General features: G+C 40.4%; 1 long non-coding RNA gene across 2 annotated transcripts; it reads left to right on the top strand.

The window, feature by feature from the left end:
* On the top strand, positions 1-18852 carry LOC109892520 (uncharacterized). 2 transcript variants are annotated; one of them, XR_004210123.1, is made up of 6 exons: positions 1-948; positions 4330-4480; positions 17064-17246; positions 17466-17642; positions 17874-18010; positions 18137-18852. It is a non-coding gene; the product is annotated as an uncharacterized LOC109892520 (long non-coding RNA). The 2 variants fall into 2 exon arrangements; XR_002255639.2 differs by lacking the exons at positions 1-948; positions 4330-4480 and adding an exon at positions 15431-16572.

The following is an 18852-nucleotide window of genomic DNA, read 5'->3' on the forward strand; positions in this document are numbered from 1 at the left end:
AAAGTAATAGTAGAAATCATTTCACATTCTTTATATTAAGCAAACCAGACGGCACCATTTTCTTGTCTTTCATATTTACGGATAGCCAGGCTCACACTCCAACACTCAGACATCATTTACAAAATGAGGCATTTTTGTTTAGTGAGACCACCAGATCAGTGGCAGTAGGCATGACCAGGGATGTTCTCTTGATAAATGTGTGAATTGGACCATTTTCCTGTCCTGCTACTTTTGGTTTGGTTTGCTGCTATTGTTGTTGTTTGCTTGGGACAGCGTTTCCTCTCCTTGTGCGCAGTCATCCATGTCACCTCGTGTTTTGTACAGATGACTCAAAGCAGTCAACGGAAGAAGGCCAACTTTGTACAACTGCTACATGAAAAAAAATATCTCTAAATGTTTATATATTGTCAGGATTTGGCCAGGGTTGTTCTGGTTTTTTCCACTAGATGCCCCCATTGTGCTTTTGGACCCTTTTGTTTTCCCTTGTTCCCAGTTATTATTTGCACTTGTGCCTCGTTTCCCTTGAATGTATTTAAACCCTTAGTTTTCCTCAGTTCTTTGCTCTGTGTTTAAATGTTTACCACCCAGCCCCAGCGATGCTGTGAACATTTGTTGCTCCAGTTGGATGCTCTTGTGGTACTCTGATTTTGTTCTTATTTATTCATTTTTGATTATCTTTTGAGGCTTTTTCTGCTCTACCACCTTGTGGATTTACCTTTTGACTTGGAGGATTACCTTTGTTCTCTTGGAATTACTTTTGACGTTGTGGATTTATATTTTTGCCTGAAGAACTTTCCTTTTTACTTTATTAAAACACCGTCTCAAGTATTGCTGTGTCTGCCTCATCTTCTGGGTTCTGCTGACTATTATGGGCTTTGTTTGCTAAGTGACTGTTTCTCACACCGGAGACCCGGGTTTGTAACCGAGTCTTGACATATATGATATTTGGTGATTAAATTATATTGATATTTTTCTCTTCAGCTCTTTCTGATTTGTGTTCCTTTGATTTAATGCTATTGTGGTGTGCAGTGTATTGGATAACTTCTGTTTTATAGTACTGTGAGTTTTATGACTAACCTCCACAATTGAAATATTATACACATACACACACACACACACACAGGTCGAGAGCCATGCATCCTCATAAACAAAACCCAACCAAGCCGCACTGCTTCTTGACACAATGCACATCTAACAGTACACCTGGCGACCTGGTCAGTGTGCACTGCGCCCGGCCTGACACATACGATACATTTATTAAACATAAGAATGAGTGTGAGTTTTTGTCACAACCTGGCTCATGGGAAGTGACAAAGAGCTCTTATAGGACCAGGGCACAAATAATAATATAATAATAATAATACATAATTTTGCTCTTTATTTAACCATCTTACATATAAAACCTTATTTGTTCATCGAAAATTGTGAATAACTCACCACAGGTTAATGATAAGAAATCTGGCAGTGGCTTCTGATTAAATTCAATTTTCACAGAAATGCATGTTGCAATTACGATGAGGCTCTTGTTTAGAAATCGGTAAGTGGACTGGAGGCAGGGCATGAAAGGGATAACGAATCCAGTTGTTTGTGTCATCTGTTTCGGGAAAGTAGCTTCGTAATTGCGCACCCAACTCACTCAGGTGCTTCGCTATATCACAGTTGACATTGTCTGTAAACATGAGTTCATTTACACACAAAAAAAATCATACAATGATGGAAAGACCTGTGTGTTGTCCTTGTTAATGCAGACAAAGAAGAGCTCCAACTCCTTAATCATAGCCTCAATTTTGTCCTGCACATTGAATATAGTTGCGGAGAGTCGCTGTAATCCTCGATTCAGATTATTCAGGTGAGAAAAAACATCACCCAGATAGGCCAGTGGTGTGAGAAACTCGTCATCATGCAAGCAGTCAGACAAGTGAAAATTATGGTCAGTAAAGAAAACTTTAAGTTCCTCTCTCAATTAAAAAAAACATGTCTATACTTTGCCCCTTAATAACCAGCGCACTTCTGTATGTTGTAAAAGCGTTACATGGTTGCTGCCCATGTCATTGCATTGTGCAGAAAATACATAAGAGTTCAGGGGCCTTGCTTTAACAAAGTTAACATCACTAGGGTAGGGGGCAGCATTTGGAATTTTGGATGAAAAGTGTGCCCAAATTAAACTGCCTGCTACTCAGGCCCATAAGCTAGGATATGCATGTAGTAGAAAACACTCTAAAGTTTCCAAAACTGTTAAAATAATGTATGTGAGTATAACAGAACTGATATGGCAGGCAAAAACCTGAGGAAAATCCAACCAGGAAGTACTATTATTTTGAAAGGCTGTTTTTCCATTGAAAGCCTATCCACCATACAAATACTTAGGACCCAGTTCACGATCTCTATGGCTTCCTCAACATGTGACCAGTCTTTAGGCACGTGATTTCTTGTTTACCTTTTCCATTGACAAAGCTTTTGTCCGGTTGAAATATTATTGATTATTTTTGACAAAAACAACCTGATGATTGATTTTAAACATCGTTTGACATGTTTCTACTATATTTTATTTTACTTTTTTGACTTTCCATCTTGGTGTTGAGAGCGCGCGTTGTGCCTTTGGATTTCTGAACTAAACGCACCAACAAAACTGAGGTATTTGGACATAAAGATGAGCTTTATCGAACAAACAAACATTTGTTGTCTAACATGGAGACCTGGGAGTGCCACCAGATGAAGATCATCAAAGGTAAGTGATTAATTTTAATGCTACCTCTGACTTTTGTGACACTCACTCTCTTAGAAAATGGCTGTATGGGTTTCTGTGTCTAGGCGCTGACCTAACATAATCGCATAAGTGTGCTTTCGCCATAAAGCCTTTTTGAAATCTGACACAGCGGTTGCATTAAGGAGAAGTTTATCTGTATTCGTATGTTTAACACTTGTATCTTTTATCAATGTTTATGACTATTAACCATTTTCACTGTAGTGTCCAAAACCTCTTTCAAGCTGTCAGGCATTCCCTTGGCAGCAAGAGCCTCTCGGTGGATGCTACAGTGTACCCAAGTAATGTCATGAGCAACTGCTTGCACGCGCATTACTACTCCAATATGTCTCCCTTTCATGGCTTTTGCATCATCGGTACAGATACCAACATGAACAGCAACAACGTTTGGCTACATACGGACCGTTAGTGGAATTCCTGCGAGAGAGTAATGGTTAATGAGATTGGATGTTAATTATTTGACGAGGCTACCTGTATTTGACATTATGTTGTTATTTCGCTGAACACTAGATGGTTTCATTTTATTTTTGGCAGTGAAAAGAGGCTACTCAGGCGAGAAAAAAACTTCACCCAAATGTATAGCCCCGTTGGGAAATATAAATTGACTGTTTGAAAGTGTGAAGATTATTATTTTATTTTTAAATCACATTTTTATTTGGCGTACCCCAGACGGCATTGCGCGTACCCCTGGGTGTACACGTACCCCAGTTTGGGAATACCTGGGCTACATCATCGAATGACTGATATTCATTCATAAACAAATACAGAGGTACAGTGGGGCAAAAAAGTATTTAGTCAGCCACCAATTGTGCAAGTTCTCCCACTTAAAAAGATGAGAGAGGCCTGTAATTTTCATCATAGGTACACTTCAACTATGACAGACAAAATGAGAAGGAAAAAATCCAGAAAATCACATTATAGGATTTTTTATGAATTTATTTGCAAATTATGGTGGAAAATAAGTATTTGGTCAATAACAAAAGTTTATCTCAATACTTTGTTATATACCCGTTGTTGGCAATGACAGAGGTCAAACATTTTCTGTAAGTCTTCACAAGGTTTTCACACCCTAACCCTAACCCTAACAGAGTTTTTACATTGGGCATGATGTAAAAACTCTTGGTTGCATCGTATAGTATGCATGACCATACTGTAAGCTGTTTACATAGCTGGAACTTAGCTAGCTGAATTTCATTTACTTAAATGGGCAATAACTTATCCTTGGTAACGTTAGCAGATGTAATTATATTTTAGAGCTCACCAACTTTGACAGTTCTCTATGAAAATTTATGCTAGAGCTACTGTAACGTTTCTGTACCATTACCATGCTATCTAGCTAGCTAGCTTGCCATACAGCTAAGCTAAGCAGCAACTATAGCTACAAGTTAGCAGTTGCTATTTAAATCATACTGTTGGAAAACAAGTTGGATCTGGTTAATATCACCATTGCAGTATAAGTCATGTTTTTCATTTTACCTTGTGGTATGAATTGATGATAGTCCAGGAGAAAGTTGGTTGGTTCTGTCTTGATCCTGCACTAACTGGATGTCTCTCTTTTTTTCAAGGTGGTTCGCTGAGTCAACCAATAGACTTGCACCCCTCCATCTTTTCAATGCTACTGGATGTGTCCTTCTTTCAAAGAAGGGGAAGATATACATGATTGGCTTACGAAACATGGACAACTGGATGGTGATTGGACATGTTTGACAGACTTATGTGAGTTAGGAGGCTTTTAAAAACAATTACCTGCACTCCAGATAGCCAAATCAGCCAATAGATGGTGCGGGCATACTAGAACACATCCATCTGTTTAAATCATCATGACAAAGTATATATTTTGATTAGATGTGCACAATCTAAACAGTTCACCAAATTATTTGTCGTGTCTTTGGCTGTGCCAGATTAAGTGATATGACATGCTATTCTATAAAATAATTTTTCTGTAATTAATATTACCTGATTAAGCTAATAAGGTAAATGTAATTAACTAGAAAGTCGAGGCACCACGAAAGAATGTTTATAGAGCTGTTATCTTCCGAATAAACTCTTAAAGGCCTAGTAATCTTTTACATCAATAGTAGTCAATATTTAATTGTCACCTTATTTAGTCTCATCTGAAAGTTGTTAATTCTTGGTTCTTCACGAACTCTGGCTAACAAATTGAATCAGCAATACAAAATTTGGTTTAATTATTTATTTAGTAAATAATCACACAGAATTACATCTACACAGAATGGATCATACATTGATTATAAATTATGTCATAAAGGAAAACGTCCACAAGCGCACATGTCAAGGGAAGAAAACCAAGTATCCTGGCAGATTACAACTTGTTCAGAATGAGTCTGACGTAGTCAGGTAATTTTCAGGTCAATGCCTGGAGGTCAGTCAGAATTGGTGTCGAGGGAGTCTGTAGTGGTTTTACTACCAGTCACTGTCTTCTACTATTGTAGTGGCGGTAGGTATGAAGAAGTCTACTTCATAGCTATGTTATCCACGGAGGAGCTAACCTCACGACAGAAGTACTCTCTAAGCACGGAACCAGTTGTACGCAGTGTGATCATGGTTCATGACTTCTAATAACTTTTCTCCTGAACTGATGGTTCTATTTATTAGTGACAAGTGTGTTAACCATTGGAAGAGTGCAATGGAGATTCCCTTCCCCGTATTGCACTCTGAGTGACTCCTATGTGTTGGATCCTGTATTTTACATTATAGCCATTACCATATATATGATTGAATATTATCTGCTGTTGGCTTGTGTGGATGTATGTATGTGTTATGCAACATAGCTGACTTGAAACATTGTTAAAAGTATCAGGGCCATGGGACTTTGTCATGATGGAAAAATACAGAGAAGAATGAAGACAGGAACTGTTCAAATTAGTTGGGAGGGGGGCACATTCAGAGCGGGGTGTTGCGAGAACAAGCGGTCTTTTGTTAGATAACAGGAGCCAGGTGCGAGATAACGGTATGGAGCATGAGAGCCTGGATGTTCTTCACAAGCAACATTTACATCTATCAACAGAAGCGGCAAGAGGCGGGGACCCGCCTGAGCGCCTGCAATAGGCTGAGCAAGTTTAAACCACGCCCAGTCTCTACTGTGATAGGCCAACAGACGGGTTGGAACTGTCTATCACAGTATAAAGAATACTGTTTACATACATCTGTTCAGTTCTCTGTTCTGCCCTGTGTGGTATTACAGTGAGCCCGTATATACGAAAGTTGCATTTGCCATTTATTACTTAGCTAATAAAAAATACATAGTATACAATCGGTGACTCATTGTTATATTTATCCAGATACCAGATTTGAATTTACCAGTCACTGTCTTCTACTATTGTAGTGGCGGTAGGTATGAAGAAGTCTACTTCATAGCTATGTTATCCACGGAGGAGCTAACCTCATGACAGAAGTACTCTCTAAGCACGGAACCAGTTGTACGCAGTGTGATCATGGTTCATGACTTCTAATAACTTTTCTCCTGAACTGATGGTTCTATTTATTAGTGACATGTGTGTTAACCATTGGAAGAGTGCAATGGAGATTCCCTTCCCCGTATTGCACTCTGAGTGACTCCTATGCCACTATTATCAATAGCAATTTAAATTGTGAGGTTACTAATCCTCTTACTGAGTGTTGCTGTACTGACTGTGGTATTGGTACTGGTACTCAAGGGGACCAGTTGTCCTACCAATTTATTCTGAAATGTTATCCTACAGGAATACGTGATTAGAGCATTTTAGTGGCTACTGTTAGAGTTGCGTCAATTCGAATCTGGTATCAGGATAAGTATGACATTGAGTCACCGATTGTATACTATGTATTTTTTTTAGCTAAGCAATAAGTGGTAAATGCAATTTTCATATATACGGGCTCTCTGTCCCACCTCGCAGGGCATATAGAGAACTGACTTGTTCTTGACAAAGATATTATAAATATACCCTGACAGAAATAGTTCCTGCTTCCGAGCCGGCCTGTCAGAGTAGAGACTGGGCGTGGTTTAGACTCACCCAGCCTATCGTTGATTGTTGTCTTACGAGCTGGTACCAGCCCCCGGGCGCTCCAGTTGATAGATGTAACTTGCTGTGTCGAGTATCTATGCGCTCATTCCCTAGATACCGTTATCACATATTTGGTTTCTGTTATTGTTAAGTTTGAGTTCTAACAAAAAACATTCTGTGGTTTGCTACACTACGTTCTGTATGTGTCCGTTTTTATGTTATTCTGTATTTTTCCATCATGAGAAAGGCCCATGGCCCTGAAACTGTTAACAATGTTTCAAGTCAGCTATGTTGCATAACACCTACATACATCCACACAAGCCAACAGCAGATAATATTCAATCACATATATGGTAACGGGCTATAGTGCATAACACAGAAACCTCATACTACTAAACATGGAAAGGAATGATTATTGTTGCCATTTGTTTTGGAGGTGGACAAGTCCACTGGACTTCCTTTACGACCAGTGTGGTACACACCTCAGTACTATCTTAGATGTGTTCTAAGATAATCCCCGTCTAGGGGCCTGTCTGCTCTTCACTGTTCTCATAGGGGAGTATACAACTAGATTTGATTTATGCTCTGGCGGCCTCGTACGGTGTTGTCCGTAGTCTCGACCCCCCCCCCCCCCCCCCGGCCTCATCATGGGTCTGGGATACTATTCCCCCCCTTTGAGTCTCAGGACACCCGAGACTTTGTACCCGAGGCGCAAACTAAAAGTTCGGACCCTATGTACGAGTTGTCAGTGGCTGCATTATTATGAGAATGGCTGTAACCTTTCAACCCAATCTCCTTGTTTTGTGCTGCAAAACGCTCAGTGGCTGTCGAGACCTGTCAGTCACCACCAAGTCCGCGTGTGGTAATCTCTTCAGTACCTGCGAACTGAGACAAGGATATCGGTCTGTGATATCGCAAAGTGTTTCACCAGTGGGAGTCATCGGGTCAGTTGCTGGACTGACGACATTAGTGTCATTGTAAGGGGTGACACTCCCCCACAAAGCGGAAGGTGTATCATCGGAAGCGGAGTATACTCTGCGCATCAATGCTTTTCTTTCTGAGACGGCCGCAGTGCTTGCGGAAGTCTCCAAGGGGCAAGAGAAGTTCATCTCAACTACATCAATGGGAGTAACTGATCCATCAAGTCTGCTCCAAGTAGCAGGGGTACAGATTCAAGGCTGATAACAGACACAGGGTGAACGAGCAATACGTCCTGGAAGTGTAGTTTCAGCGTGACTCTCAGCGTGACTCTCAATGTGAGAGGCGAGGTAGTCTGAGTGAACCCTCGAAGTGTAGTGTTGCATCTTTCCACTTTTAACCAACGTTTAGTTGGCTTCAAGAGATGAGAGATAATGTCGCACCCGAATCAATTAGCGTATGACAAGTTAACCAGTCCTTCAGGACCGTTTCCAGGTATGAGCGTTTAGATTTGTGTTTAGTGGACATATTCCTCACAAAGTGGAGTGGTCGTTCGCAACGAGGTGATGTGCCATTTCTGTTCAATGTGGAAGCAGATCGACTTTTCAGATTTTGAGTGGACTTGGCTTTAGTGAAGCGTTTTACCTTTTCTTCGCAACCTTTGTATTAGAGTAAATAGACAAAGCCCGTGGGCTTGTTTCTTGATCAGGCGGGCCCTAGATAGGGTCTCGAATGAGAGCAGGAGAAATTTTAATTTTACCGTCCTTGCTATGGGTGTTAATTCCTGCAGACCTGGTGTTCGGTAATTCCCTGTTTAGTCCTTGTGACTTATCTTTTACCCTTTTCTCAAATGTTTCTCGCTTTAGTTCTTCACGTAGTGGAACTTCTGGAGAACATTGGTCTACGTTTTGATTATCCTTCTACCCTTTGTTACCCTTGTGCTCTGACACTTTTTGTGGGTTGGGTGCAGGAACGTAGCGAACAGGTCGATTGTAGCGGTAGTCGTTTTGATGGCGACGTACTTTACACTTATTTCGACCGCGGTGGTTATTAGATTTGTGGTTTTGTGGTAGAAACCGTTGTTGTGTGTCATCTCTTAACGCTCCAATACCTGATAATGCACCCTCTAACTGGAGTGAGTTCTCCTGGTCAAACTTCAAAACCGAGTGGTCAGGGCTCTTACCGTTGTGAACTTTTGATGCCTCAAAAGCTGTGCTTGCAAGCACTCTGAGTTGTAAGATAGGCAAGCCAACGTGGGCTGCAGGGCCCAAGTATGTAATGAAGGTGGGATACATGTTCAACAGAAACATTTGTTTGAATGGTAACAGTTCTTACATTCCTGTTTCAGTGAGTAGGCCAAAGTAAGCTGAACTATGTCAGCTAGGAACGGCTCGGTATCGTTTGGCTGACCTGGAACAGGGTCAAAGGTGGGGAAATTCTTGACTAGTTTGTCAAGCGGTCAGAGAGGGTTGACTTCATCCTGTGGGGAAATTGGGCCCGAAAGGCCAAGAGGAGAAGCCAAGCTTTGGCTTTGTTGGCCAATATTACTCAGTGCCGGATGGCCAAGAGGAGATGACTGAGGGACACTTGAGGGAGGCGATGTCTGAAACCTATCGTCTTCACTCCTTTGAGTACCGGACTCCGGTTGCTTGGATGGATAGTCACGTTGTAGAGCGTGGCCATTCTGAACTTCCTCCAGATGGCACCTAAGGGTGGTATTCTGCTGCATTGCACTTGCTCCTTTCGGTGTCAGACTAATCTGTCATGGTTTGCAGATAGAGGTTTTGATTACGGAGCGAGAAATTTAGTGATGACATTTCTTCCGCTTGCTTAGAAATCAATATTTCCATCTTCATCACCCGAGTTCTCTCATCATTCATTTGGTCAGCGACTTCAATGAGTTCTGCTGATTTGTCATCCAACTTAGTCATTGTGTTCATTAACTGATCATCTTTGTCTGCATAATTTGGAGTTGAACATTGTTACCTTGAGTAACGTTCAACAAAACTGCCTGCATGTTATCAAATTGCGTGCTCCTGTTTGTAGATAACTCGACAGATTTATATAGTTTGGAGTAGACATCATCGTATTTAGTTTTGGCTAAATCGAGTTGTTCCTGGAGACAACGATTTTGTTGAAGAGTTTGTGTTCGTTCATTGTCATAAGTATTTGCAATTACTTTTAATTGTTCAGATTTCAAACGCAGTTCCTCGACTAGCAGAATGTTTTCAATTCTTTCATTGTTTTCATGCTTTTGTCAATAGTTGCTCAGTTCTCTTCACCTGTCCCCTCATGTTAGCCATGTCTTGCACGTGCTTCAGCTGTGCACTGTCGTATTGGACCGATGCCAATCTTTGATGGCGATACATAAGGGCTAAAGTGGAGAGAACCGTCACAAAGCCTGTGTTTGATGGTTGATTTTGGAGAGCGTTCGCTAATGGCATAATTAGGGTTGGTATCGCTGCTGAGGTCAGAGATCAATCCTTTTATGGGTGGAGGTTCACTAATTAGCGGAGGAGTGTTGACCAGCTCCTCTGATAGCTTGCACATTATTAGAAACATTTAGGGGAAAAGTTCATACCTGGATAGCTATCTGGGAATTCAACTTTAATTGACCTGAGAAGTTAGTTCATCCAGGTTAATATGGGAAGTTTAAAATTGTCTCATTTGATTGGAAGAAATTAAGGTAGGTTCAGCAATTTAATTTATTAAATTGAATGAGACGATAATCCATACAATCTCCATTGATTGGATATCATAAATGTAAACAGTAGTTCAGATGTTAGGGTACATTCACCACTATGGTACACTTCTCCCTAAGGCCGAAGCCACATGGGATTGCCGCTGGAGGCGGGGTTACTGAATGTGTTTTGCAAAAACCACATTTTTACTGATTGATCCATTTTAATGATAAATCAAACCTGTGTAGGCTATTTGGGAATTAAACTTTAATTAACCTGAGAGGTTTCTTCATCTAAGTTAATGTGGAAAATGTTTACAATGTCTCATTTAGAAAAACACATCAATTTGGATATTCTTTAAAAGATCCACTTGAGAATATAAATTTGGCAATTTTACTTATAGTTATATAATATAATTGAAGTAACGACTTGAGTGTCACCTGTCACCGGAGCGGGACTTCCGTTCCTCAAGGTGGAGGAATTTCAACGTGGCCCAAGAAAACAAGCTTGGCAAGGGAAAGGTTTTACTCATAACATATTATGTTCAAACCCTTTTCGGGCATTATTTGATGATGTTTTAACCGGAACTCGCGGCAAACAACTAAACGCACTGTGGTCTACTCGCGTGGAAACGCGAGAGACACAGAGAGATACTTATCGCTGGTCAAGCTAATATCTACTCAATATCAATCGGCTGGCTTCTGACCGAGCCTATCCGCATTTAAAACGCGCAAGGCAGAAATAGCCCTGCGTTTGGCCAAACGCTCTATTTCTCAGTTATCTATAATTAGCTTTATCAGCCCTCATACAGAACTGTATAGCTTACACTACCCACTGACTACGTCAGAGAACTCTTAAAGACCTAGTAATCTTTTACATCAATAGCAGTCAATATTTAATCGTCACCTTATTTAGTCTCATCTGAAAGTTGTAAATTCTTTGTTATCTTCACGAACCCTGGCTAACAAGTTGAATCAGCAATACAACATTTGGTTTAATTATTTATTTACTAAATACCTAAATAATCACACAGAATTACATCTACACAGAATGGATCATACATTTATTACAAATTAGGTCATAAAGGAAAACGTCCCTAGCGGACGGAACAGACATGACAGCTGGTTACACAAAGAAAGGGGGGTTGGGTTTGAGTGTAAGAGCGGGAAGACTGAGGAACAAAAAAGGTTTTGTGTCTATCGGGCCGTAGGCTGCAATGCTATCGTTAATACAGTATCTTATGCATTCTAAATAACCAACCATTTAAAAAAGGAGAATGCAATAAATATTTACACTGAGCTGCACTTCGGTAGATTGGTCATCAATAGAAGGTAGGGTAGGTCCAGCATGGATCTCTGGTCCTCTTAAGAATATTTCTGGTGGTAATCTGGATACGTTATAGTATCGTTGTGTGTGTTAGATTGGATACGTCATCCGTCCTTTCCTGGCCCACGTTTACAGCGACTGCTGCTTACTCAACGGCTAGGAGGTATCACCTCTGGAGTGAATAAGAGTTCAAAGTTCATACCAAGTTGCCATAATTTTAAGCTCATGCAATATTCTGGCTGGTATAGTCTAAATTCATCCTTTCGGTGTGTTGACTGTCATCTTCACGTTGAAATTAGATGCTAATTTCGTTAGGTTATTATCTGAGCCCTTTTAACATAGGACCGTCGCCCTAACGTCCTCGGAACAGAAAGTTACCTTTTTCGTCAAGGGGCTTATATTATATAGGATTGGGAGAGAGGGCCGTGTTTCATAGTTTACAACCAGTGTCTGTTCACATGGGCGGGGGCACTGAGTTGAGCATAGTTCACTCATGAAAACCAATTTTCTCATTTAGGAGCTAAAATTACATTTAATCTTTTCACAAATAGTTTCACATTTAAACATTTTAAATTGCACAACAATTCCATGTGAATCTGATAACTAGAATGTGTAGACTTTCCAAGATACAGTTTATGTCGTTCTATCATCAGTAATCATGTCTGAGACGCCAACTGAACTGACATCATATTTTCAATTGGTTGGATTACCGAAATATGGTTCCGTTTCCCATCTTTTGATGTCACCAGACTCTCTCTCAATGTTAACAAAGGCTTTACTAAAATGACATCGGTAGAGTAGAGAGAGGAAAAGGGGGAAATGTATTTATGGGGGTCATAAACCTCCCGCATCAGGCCAACATCATGACATATTCAACTAAGTTTCTCCTTCAAGTACCATCTCGCAATGCTCACGTGTGTCTGTGGGAAAAGTTAGTCACAAACGTGGGAAAAGTTAGTTGTTGCCATAAGCAACGTGCTCTGCACTAGCTTTGGGCAGATAGGAACTGCAAGTTGTACTCTCCTAAATAGATAGTGGAGTTTGTTCAGGTGATTTTACAGCTAGCTAACTACTTCATCCTGATATTGAGGTTGGTAGTTTTGTGTGTAGCTACTATGCTAGCTACCTAGCTAGCTAGCCAGCCCAAAGAGAGAGCATTGAATTCAGGGTTTTGTAGTCGACTTGAGCTGAGGTAGATGTTCACATGTTGCTACCAACCTTGTTGTAAGAACAAAAGGAAACATTTGTCCACATAAAATAATGTTTTCACATATTAGTGTTATTTAACACTTTAACACTGTTCATAATAGGAATAAGTTGTTTGGGGTGGATTATCCCTTTAATCTTTGGAATGTTTTGAGCATATCATGCAAAAACAAAGACACATTTCCTTAGAAAAATGTAACAATGATTGACATTGTCCTTGGTTCATCCACCCAGGACTCATCCATGAACATTGAGGAATATACATTACAGGCTTCATTAGGAAAAGTGTTGGTAATGTTGTACCCACAATAACAATCTGGATCAGTGGAGGCTGATTAGAGGACTTCGATAAAAAACCTAGGAGGCTGGTAGGACTCACCCCCTTCCATAGACATACATGGTAATTATGACCACTTCCAGAGGGCGTCCTCCAACCAATCTAAGATTTTGCAGTATGAACTGACATGTTGTCCATCCAATCATAGATGTAGGATCAGAGAATGAACCTAGTGTGTTGTATTGGGATTGTGCCACAGCATTATGGGGGTTCTATGTGTTGAGAAGCTTGGTGACATTGTTAGATAGAGATTAAGAGTGAAGAGTGATAGTTAAGCATTTTTGGGACATTATTAAATTCAAATTCGTTTTTTCAAATTACAGGAGATGGAGGAAGTATATTATACATTGTTTTCTTGGGTTTAGAACTTTATTTTTGTGTCCAGTTAGTGCAATTTTTTTCATTTGCCTTACTAACTTCAGTAGCTAGCTAACTGTTAGCTATTAGCGCCAAAGTGCAGTTTTCTCCGCCAGAATGGTAGAATGGCCAACACTGCAGAAAATGTTGTGGACATTTTGTTGAAGAACCCCTTTCATTCTCTGGGATACACGGAAAAGGTGTGAATTAAAAGTAAGGGTTGAATTCTGCCTGACATCAGTTTCATGAAGAAGGGTGAAAAGGTGAGGGCGTTCAATACCAACTGGTATCAAATGTATTAGTGATGGGTCGTTCCTCTCTCTCCTCGGCTCTAAGAGTCGGCTCTTGTACGTGAATGTTGGGAGAAGCTCGCATATCAGAAGAGCCAAATCTATTTAGAAAAATATTTAAAAAATAAGATATGAATAATCAAAATATTTAATTGAATAGAATTAACTCATTCAAAGAACGAAAAAAATCATTAAAATAATATAAGCCTAAATGCTCAAGCGAACACACATTCGATCTGACTGTCTGCTCAGACTAACAGTCTCACCTGTTGTTCCTGTCAATCAGACACACAGTGTCAACCAATGAACCAAATATGCGTGAGGGAGGGCCGAGCCAACTCACTCACAGACACACTTAGCAGCCGAGGAGAGAGAGGAACGACAGCTGTGAAAACAACAGCTGGAAAATTAGTTGGAAGCACAGTAGCATTTGGATGCATTTTAATAATGTAGACAATGTAAGAGCACAGTGTAGAATTTGCCAAAACAAAATCTCATTTGAAGCCGGTTCTACGCACAACCTACACCGGCATATGCAAACTCTGCACCCAACTGTGAAGCTAGCTGTAGCGGAGCTTCGAGAAACTAGCGGGCCTGCTAGTGATAGTGGTGTAGCCAGCACCTCCACACGTGGAGATTTATCCACTCAGTCAAGTAGGCCTACTCCGCGACCCACAGCAGACAGTCTTCTATGAACCAGTTTATGCCAAAGTCTATGTCTGTAGCAAAACATGACCAAATTGATATTGCATTGGCTAAAATGATTGCCACCGATTTCCAGCCATTTTCAATCGTGGAGTACAGTTTTAGAAATTATAGCAATAGTCTAAATCCAATGTACACAATTCCAAGCAGGAAACCCCTTTCAAAATCACTTATTCCACAACTGTAAGAGAGCACAGAGGCTTCAGTGCGGGAAAGAGTCCAAAAAGCTACTGCAGTTTGCCTTACCACTGACTGCTGGGCATCAACGGTAGTCACTTCATTGAAGATTTTTCGATGCCTAGCTGTCTTCTGGACTGCTTTGAGTTCAGCGACAGACACACCTCAGAGAACTTGGCAGAGGAACTGTTGAGAGTGGCCAGAGAATGGCAAGTAGATGGAAAGTGGTCTGTTGTGTTAGCGACAATGCAGCTAACATAACCAAAGCCATAAACATTTTCAAATGCATCCATCATCCATGTCTTGCCCACACAATCAACCTGATTGTAAGATATGCTCTGAAGGTGATGAAGCCCACTGTGGACAATGTGAAAGCAGCTGTGGAATACTTCCACAGGAGCACAGTAGGTGCTGAAAAACAAAAGTCTACACAACGCCAGATAGCGATGTCTGAGCCGAAGCCTAAACAAGACTGCACTACAAGGTATAATTCAACATTTTATATGTTGATGAGGTTTCTTTAGTCAAAGGATGCCATCATCTCTACCCTGGCCATTGTCAATGCACCTGTTGATTCTCTGACCAATGGGGAATGATAGGTAACCACAGGACATGTGACAGAGTTGATGGACACCCTACATTCATCAATGGGCAGAAAGTTCCACAGAATAGAATATAATCACGTGCTATCAGAAACCGCTGCACTTGACCCCAGGTTTAAGAAGTTAGCCTTCAGTGATGCCAAAGCAATTGATGAGGCTCTTCAAAGAATAACCTCAGTAGCAGGGAGGGTAAGCCCCCTCAGTCAGCTGGCTCAGGCACCAGGGCAACAGGAAGAAGATGGAGCAGATGGAGCAGAAGCACCAGCAGTAGTGCCACAAACGTCTGCTATTTGGATGCTGTTTGACGAGAGAGAAACTGGGGATGCAGCACGAAGGAATCCCTTAACAGATGCCATAATGGAACCCCTCCTCCAAAGAGCTGCAGATCCTCTGAGTTGGTGGAAGAACAAAGCCTCCGTCTACCCACGGCTTACTAAAGTCATGACAGGGAAACTCTGAATAGTGTCGACTCCAAACAATTACTGAGAGAAGAAACCGCATCAGCCCCTCGAAAGTGATGCAGCTTGCATTTCTGAATGCAAATTTCTCATAAAAGCAAAATATGTATGTGTGCTGCTGGTTATAACATGGCAATTAAGAATAGAGAGCAGTTCAATGTTTTAAGTGTGATGCTGCAGTTTTGCAAATGGTTATTTATTTTTCTTTGATATGGTGCAATATTCTATTATTATGTTGTTCAGATTATATTAGTTTTGAATTGTTACATTTATATGCACTTTGTTTGTATACATAAAAAAAGTTATACTTTAAATTGACATTTTTAATAGCATTCTTTTTCATAACAAAACAATGCATTTTTAAATACATTGTGGTTAAGGTAGAGTACGATTTCATTTAATAATTTAATTAGAAGTGTTTTAACACCAATCATAGTCAAACTATCGCAAACTGTTTGACTTGAAAGAATTCTAAACAGATTTTTTTTAAAGAGCCGTTTGGGAGCCAAAAGAGCCGTGTTTGCATCTTTTACTCTCGGTTTTGTACACCAGCTTCAAACAGTAGTGATGGTATGTTTGATACCGATGTGGTATTCGGGTGCAGAGACGCAGAGTGAGGGACAGCATGATTCGTGTTAACCCGAGGGCGGCTGCCCTCAGAGCCATGTCGCAGAGGCTACATAGAAGGTCCTGTGTTCCTGGACCAAACTCGTTATGGCACCTTGATGGAAACCACAAACTGATAAGGTAGATGTATCTTTGTGATAGATACAATTATCTATATCACTGGTGAGAAGTTGTACATTGTAACATCTCAAATTGTTCATCAACTTGTTCATCAACAACTAACAGTTCAGTTTAGCAAGCAATGGCCCAATATGTCAATCATGTCGATACTAATTGTTTTATTGTGTTTCTGCTACTTCTGTAATCGATAGAATATCTGCATCATGAAATTAACAAACATACTTATATTGAGGACATACTGAGGCAAAAACGGTTGGAACAAAGTATTTGTGTCTAAGGGTGAACAACAGGAGAGTCTGTCCTCTTGACCCATTAACTTGACTCATTAACATTGTTCCACAGTTTGGATGTTAATTTAATATATGGTCTGCTGCTTTGTTATATACTGCAGGAACCTGATGGAGCGTCTAAGTGGTAAAGGAGGATGGTGATGTTTGTATATTTCATGTGTTCAGCTTTTGTATCAACCCGTGCTGTGTTTTCTGATTTAGGTGGAGGATAGTCATACATGGTGGCATTGATGGGTTGCAGCCGCCGTGTTTCTCCATACTTCCAGCAACAATCGCAGCAGTACTGTATTGGATTGCTTCATGAATGCTGTCTCCAGATATGGCGTTCCCTCCAGAGTTAGGACGGACCATGGAGGAGAAAACAACACTGTCTGCTTGTTGAATGTAATACATATTGAAAATATTATTTTTTTAAATAGAGCTACATGCATTTTTTAAATGTCGTCTTGACCTACACATTGATTACATTCTATAGTGAGTGATGCATGTGGCTACATTTTTTTTCTGTAAATCATTTTCAGAACGCAATCACATTATGTTGGATAGCTTTATTGCTTTCTCCATGTTTTTGAAATGTATAAGCCTTTAAATGACCTTTTACAGACTACTTCTACAAACGAGGCTACACTTGTGGCAGCACCTATTCCTGTGGCACCCCATCTTCTGCACTTCTTGTGGCCCCCCTCCACCTATACCACTTTCTGTGGCCCCTCCACCATTCCCCGAGGCTTATCGTCCACCTTCACCACACTCTTCTGTTGGTGTTGGTGATGACAATGAGTAAGTCATCCCTGTAAATAATTAAATGTCTTGTTATTACAGATGAATTGTGGGAAGTATCTGAGCTTTGTTATTCTGAATGTCTCTTTTAGTGTTGACCTCCAAACACTGCTGAAGTTAATGAGATGCCAACCAAATGAATGTGATGATGGACAATGTTTATGATTGTGCAATGAGAGGCTTTAAGAGAGCCCGCTTTAATCCGGAGGCAAAAATATACATGGTTTTTAGGGATGCTGACGGAAAAGGGGCAGCTGATGAGGGTGGTCTCTCAAGAGAATTTCTCTGGCTGCTAATGAGTGCCATCCATTCCTCTGCAATATTTGAGGGACCTGATTGACAAAAATGTCTTTCTTGCAACTCTCAAGGTGAGTTACACTTTTAAAAGCAAAAAAAAGACACGTTTGTTTATGGCAATATATATGACTTTAGTAAGACATTTGATTTTTGAATGTAATGTGTCCTTTATTTACTGATTGCCTTCTGTGTGACAGCAACATGGGGGTGTAGAGCCACATTTTTTCGGAGAGGCTATACAGGCAAGTGTGTGACCTACAACCTCCTGTGCCAGAACTGAAAGAAATTGCAGAATATGACTTCAGACAGAAGTTGGAGAAGGGGTCTGAATTCTTTCCGAATGCACTGTATCTGTGGTCCTAGCCACACCCCTATCTATCATTATTTTCTGCCTAACACCTATTTTTGCACTTGCATCTGCAAACTATTTTTTCAGCCACCCACTAACCCCCACTTTTACCGTCACCCTAGGCTTTCAAAAACCACAAGCTCCTCCCCCCCACATCCACAGGATTTCCTGCCTCCTAACAGTCTGGCTGGGGTTGTTTTCAGTCAATCTTGCACCCTTAATATACTTTTAGCTACATATCATCACCATTACTAGTTTGAAACATTAACACTTATTATTCCCTTTACTATTCTAATTTCACTCAATTCTAATCTAACTCTAACCTAACTCTATTACCGGATCTTAAACATCCAACATCCCACCATCCTCTTATTTCTACATTCTAACATATCACTATCAACCTAAGACCTTATCCTCCAAGCCTAATAGACATAGTCCAAATATACTGTACCTTAAAACCAACATCTCATCCTTAACCATTTTACTATATTACTTAAGTCAACCTTTAACATTCAACATATTTAACCTTTAATTATTATTTTAATAAATTCCAGTCCCAATGAA

This window comes from Oncorhynchus kisutch, linkage group LG1, assembly GCF_002021735.2.
Source record: "Oncorhynchus kisutch isolate 150728-3 linkage group LG1, Okis_V2, whole genome shotgun sequence".
NCBI classification, from domain to species: Eukaryota; Metazoa; Chordata; class Actinopteri; order Salmoniformes; family Salmonidae; genus Oncorhynchus; species Oncorhynchus kisutch.